Raw genomic sequence first — 6,182 nt, 5'->3', positions numbered from 1 at the left:
CACTCACAGCAAGATAGTAAGGCAGCGAGAGATGTCACTCATATTCATAAGCACGCACAGGCACACAAACAAACACACACATGCACACTAAATTACAAGAAGTTACACAACAATTCAATACAATAATATACTTTAATATCATAATAGTAGATTTTATACATATTTACATGATCACCTGGTTGCAAAAAACTATATCTCTCTCTCTCTCACTCACACAAACACACACACACCAAGTCACACACGCACACATACACACACTCACTCACTCTCTCACAAAAACTTCATACACACAAAACACACACCCATACGCACATATATAGACAGACGGACATACACACCTTTACAAACAAACACACATACACACACACACACACATACACTTATGCACACGCACACACACACACACACACGAGTACAGACTCATGCACGCGCACACACACACACACACACACACACACAGAGTAACACTAACACACGTGCACAAAATGAGAGAAAGACTACAGGGAGGCATATGACGTCATGATGCATTAATTGACGTCAAAGACTTTGGACCGTGACGTATTCTTCTTACGCGAGCTTTATCCATAGACTTGGAAACTACGGAATTTCTACCCGTCCAAAGCGGCCTTGGGTGGCGTTTGCTAAAAAAAAATGGGGGCGCCTATTGCACCCACCATATTTTAGTTATTATGTTCCCAATTTTTGGTGAACTTCCATCTCCAACTGTAGCCCCTGATCGGGCACAACCAATCCTTCTTTATCATGTATTATTGGTATGAAAATTTCTCAAGTCGATTACGTAGAGGTTACATGCCGAGTCTCAGTGATTATCAAAAATAATGGTCGAAGTTCGCGGATCATGAAAAATGCGAGCTTCAGCGAGCTTTTTCATGACCGCGAACTGAGACCATTATTTTTAATAATCACTGAGACGAGGTATGTAACCTCTTTATTCCTCCTTTCTTCAGTTATTCAAAGAAAAGAGGAATTTTTGTGCGAAAGTTTGATCGAATCCAAATCACTCAACCAGTCTACCTGCGCTGGCGATTGAATAATGCGCGGTTGTATAGTTCAGGGAAAATCAATCAAATCTGTTAACACTTCTTGTCAGTTTCCCTGTTTTGGACTAAAATCAAGTACACAGTTATGTTGTTATTCTGCTGTGCCGGTAAAGGCAGATAGTGTGTGTTCTGGTCATGTTTTGGTATCGCTTAGGAAATGTTCTTTCTTCGAATGGGACAAGCAGACGAACTTTTGCACCCGTGTTCCAACGTTAAAAACTGTATGAAGTTCCGTTTTCTGGGGCAAAATAGTGTATGAAACCGCTGTATGTTCTTTAAATTGATGCGATGTGTGCATTTGGTTGCGTGTGATCTGTTTATAAAATGAAATATTGTCGAAAACTAACCGTCGGATTGCAGTCTCTTGTCCAAGCACAGGCGGAAGGTATCGTCCACTGGACTACTACTATCACAGAAAGACTACAAGGTACGTCACTCACCTTCGAGTCTTCTGTGTTCTTGGAGTCGCTTCCTGGGGAAAAATATTGTTCAAGACGGTTTGCCTCTTCCTACAGTCTGTGTAAGGTCAAATAAATACAGTTGAATGATTGTTTGAACTGTATGTACCTTTAATTTTCAGCTTCCGTCCCTTGCAGGTTGTTTTTAACCATCATTTGGACGAATCTTCGTTTGCGAGCCGCCAACTTCCACCGGACGTCAAACTCATGCATCCGCACCGAATTTGCATACCAGCGCTCATTGGTTAATAACAGGATATTCCCAATATTTACATGTTTTAGACTGACCAATGAGCGCTGGTATGCAAATTCGGTGCGGATGCATGAGTTTGACGTCCGGTGGAAGTTGGCGGCTCGCAAACGAAGATTCGTCCAAATGATGGTTAAAAACAACCTGCAAGGGACGGAAGCTGAAAATTAAAGGTACATACAGTTCAAACAATCATTCAACTGTATTTATTTGACCTTACACAGACTGTAGGAAGAGGCAAACCGTCTTGAACAATATTTTTCCCCAGGAAGCGACTCCAAGAACACAGAAGACTCGAAGGTGAGTGACGTACCTTGTAGTCTTTCTGTGATAGTAGTAGTCCAGTGGACGATACCTTCCGCCTGTGGTCCAAGCAACTCAGTTCAGAAAATTTGGAAGGGGAATTACTCTTGTCGTACAAGAGTTACTTGCCTTGGGAGTTTGCGTGCACTCATAAGAGATCTAAAGCGAGTTTATCTGCACTGATCTTTAGATTTGGATTTAGAAAACAACCAAACTCAAAGATTTTATATGGAGATTAATGTGTTCAAGCCTGTAGTTGCCAGTTTAAATGCAGTATGTTTGTATTGTTTGGTCTAGAGATGTATATTTCGTACATTGGAGCGTTCGGAACTTTTCAATCGCTAAAGTAGTTCCCTCAAAGTCTAACTCATCAACCTGTGAGCTATCGAGGATTCAGGCCCGTTGTTGGGTAAGTGATTTTGGTTGTTGGGTAAGTTACCGAAAAATAACTATAGCCCTACACCTTTACAGAGAGAAAGAAGCAGAGGGGGGAATAAAGTGGGATACCTCCAGCTTCGCTGGGATAACAGATACAGACGTAAACACAAACAGGAAGAACCGCCAAAACCGAGCGATTAGCCGACACAGGTGAAAAAAATATTCCTATATCAAACCCACTTTCTAAGTACGAGTCACCCGTACCAGGTAGGCTGCGGTTATACAAGAGAAAACTATGATGCGAGAAAATAAAAGTGGCACACATTTTGCAAGCAGTGTAGTGTTGTCGATTCACAACCGCTCAAGGCAGTGCGTGTGGCAGGTGGAATATTCCCAAGCAGTTGAACATAAGTTTATTTTAACAAAGGTTACAATCATGACATGTATACAAAGTTCACAGAAACAGCAACAAGCTAGAAGCTTATAGTGGTGTTCCTGCATGACAGTACAACATATAAGGCGGTAACGGCTGAACAATTTGTCTCAATAAACCAAATCTAATAATAACGTAATAAACGTTGCATTATGATTATAAAGAAAGACAGTAAAAGGAAGGAGGGAGGGAAAGAAGATGAATAAAAGAAGAGGGATGGGTAGGAGATGTGCAGAAATTAAAGTTGTTGTCCGGCTTGTAGAGCATTTATTCTGGTTTGCCCAAAGCGGCCTGAACGTTCATTGTTCAATGAACGAGTGTACGGTGGAAAACATGTTCCTGTTCAAATCTAAAGAATACTGTCTGTCTCCGTTTAAAAGGTGGGGGAGGTGAAGTATGTGATTTGGGAGGGTATGTATAGTTTCTTGACGTGCTTCGCGATAATTTGGACAATCGAATATGAAGTTACCTTAAAGCCGATGTGCATTTGGTGACAGCTGTTCGTACCTGTAATTTACCCGTTTAAAAAACCCACTAACTTTTATTGTTGATTTACGAAACTTACTGAAAATGAAGCAAGTCAACACTAAGGAGAGGAAATAAATGCTCCCAAAGGCTGTTTTGTTTTTCCCTTGCACGTTTAGCGTCGTGAAAGGCGTCTTCCTTTCTTTCTTTCTTTCTTTGTTCCTTCCTTTCTTTCTTTTAAAAAATTCTTTCTTTCTTTAAAAAAAATTCTCTCGGTGACTCAAGAGGCTTGCAATCGCCGTTTTAAAAATAAGACTGAATTAAAAACAATGCTTTAATCTCATTATTAAACTTATTTGATTTCATTTCCCTTTCTCTGATGCCTGTAGGACGGACGAGCGAACAGACAAACAGACAGGTGGAAGACAACAAATATAATCATGCCACAGTGTGCTTCTGGTGGGCCGGGGCGGGGCCCAGTTAATACGCTTGAGTGATTTGATACCATGGAGGGTATCACACCGAGGTATATATTCTATATTAAACTTTGTGGGGTTACCTCACAAGATAATAATTACAGTGAAACCCGGCTATATTGAAGTGGCACGGGACCCGGAAAGACCTTCAATATAGCCGGAACTTCAATATAGGCAATTCTCGGTTATATTGAATTTCCCTCCTTGTTCCTTCAGAAATTCAATATAACCGAACTTTTTTTCACTATACGTTCTTATTTCCGTGTCCACACATTGCGTTTGATGTGAGATATATTCCCATTAATCTTTCACCTGTTGGCTGTTGTTCTTCGAGCCTCCTTGCTTTTTTCTGCACACACACACACTCACACACACGCACGCCCCCCCTCCCTTACACACACATTCCATATTCCTCAGCTACTCCCTTTCTTTTTTTGCAGCCATTTTCCAGCTTCTGAATAAGCTCGATTTTTCTTTTAATTGTCAGACTCACCCTTTTTACATTTAGTCAAGTTTTGACTAAATGTTTTAACATAGAGGGGGAATCGAGACGAGGGTCGTGGTGTATGTGTGTCTGTGTGCGTGTGTGTGTGTGTGTCTGTCTGTCTGTGCGTGTGTGTGTGTAGAGCGATTCAGAGTGAACTACTGGACCGATATTTATGAAATTTGACATGAGAGTTCCTGGGTATGATATCCCCGGACGTTTTTTTCTTTTTTTCGATAAATTTCTTTGTTGACGTCATATCCGGCTTTTTGTAAAAGTTGAGGCGGCATTGTCACACCCTCATTTTTCAATCAAATTGATTGAAATTTTGGTCAAGAAATCTTCGACAAAGGCTGGACTTTGGTATTGCATTTCAGCTTGGAGGCTTTGGTCATCAAAAATTCAAAAATTGTAATTAATTTTTTTTTATAAAATGATCCAAATTTACGTTTATCTTAGTCTTCATCATTTTCTGATTCCAAAAACATATAAATATGTTATATTTGGATTACAAACAAGCTCTAAAAATAAAAAAATATATAAAAATTATGATTAAAATTAAATTTCCGAAATCGATTTAAAAACAATTTCATCTTATTCCTTGTCGGTTCCTGATTCCAAAAACATATAGATATGATATGTTTGGATTAAAAACACGCTCAGAAAGTTAAAGCGAAGAGAGGTACAAAAAAGCGTGCTTTGCAGCACAGCCCAACCACTACCGCACTAAACAGGCTCGTTAATTTCACTGCCTTTTGTACGAGCGGCGGACTACGGTCATTTTGAAAAAAATGCAGTGCGTTCAGTTTCATTCTGTGAGTTGGACAGCTTGACTAAATGTTGTTATTTCGCCTTACGCGACTTGTTTGTTTTGCAGCCATTTTTGCTAGTGTACAAAGGGAAACTACTCGCATGAACAAGAGAAATTACGTCGGGGAGATCTACGCACCACAAGACTACATGGCGTAGCTGTCAGAGGCCCGCGGCATTGTTAGACTGTAATATTATTGTTATCAGAGACCTCCTGACTCGAAAGTTGATGCTGATCTGGCCTCTCCCCTTCCTCAACTGATTGCGCTGACAGAGGCGTGTCATATCATTCGGCGCCCGCGCAGTCATTGTTCTTAAAAATAAAAAAGTTAAACAAATCTTTGGAGCAAACATTTAATATAGCCAGGTAAAAACGTCCCGTGGGCTGAATTTTTGTTTCAATATAGCCGGGATTTCAATATAGCCGACTTCAATGCGATATGTAGCCAACATTTTTTGACAAAGAAAAAGTAGAGCTTCAGCCGGGACCTGAAAAAGTCTTCAATATAGCCGGGATTTCAATATAGCCTACTTCAATATAGCCGGGTTTCACTGTACAGTGAAACCCGGCTATATTGAAGTGGCACGGGACCCGGGAAGACCTTCAATATAGCCGGAACTTCAATATAGGCAATTCTCGGTTATATTGAATTTCCCTCCTTGTTCCTTCAGAAATTCAATATAACCGAACTTTTTTTCACTATACGTTCTTATTTCCGTGTCCACACATTGCGTTTGATGTGAGATATATTCCCATTAATCTTACACCTGTTGGCTGTTGTTCTTCAAGCCTCCTTGCTTTTTTCTGCACACACACACACACACACACACACACACACACACGCCCCCTCCCTTACACACACAAACACACAGAGCCATTCACAGTATCAGACCGACGCCAAATGAAGCATTTGATTAAAAGTTTAAGGAAAAAGAAGACGTATGAAATAATCCAGTCTGTCATTGACTGAAGGTTGGCAAAGTGGTGCGATGCTATCAGAAGAACAATGTTTGCCACAAAGGTTTACACTCTCGGCATATGTTTTATAAGCTTAGCACAAAAC

This window comes from Littorina saxatilis, linkage group LG9 (genome assembly GCF_037325665.1).
Source record: "Littorina saxatilis isolate snail1 linkage group LG9, US_GU_Lsax_2.0, whole genome shotgun sequence".
In the NCBI taxonomy this organism is placed as follows: domain Eukaryota; kingdom Metazoa; phylum Mollusca; class Gastropoda; order Littorinimorpha; family Littorinidae; genus Littorina; species Littorina saxatilis.
Note: the sequence above shows the minus strand (reverse complement) of the source record.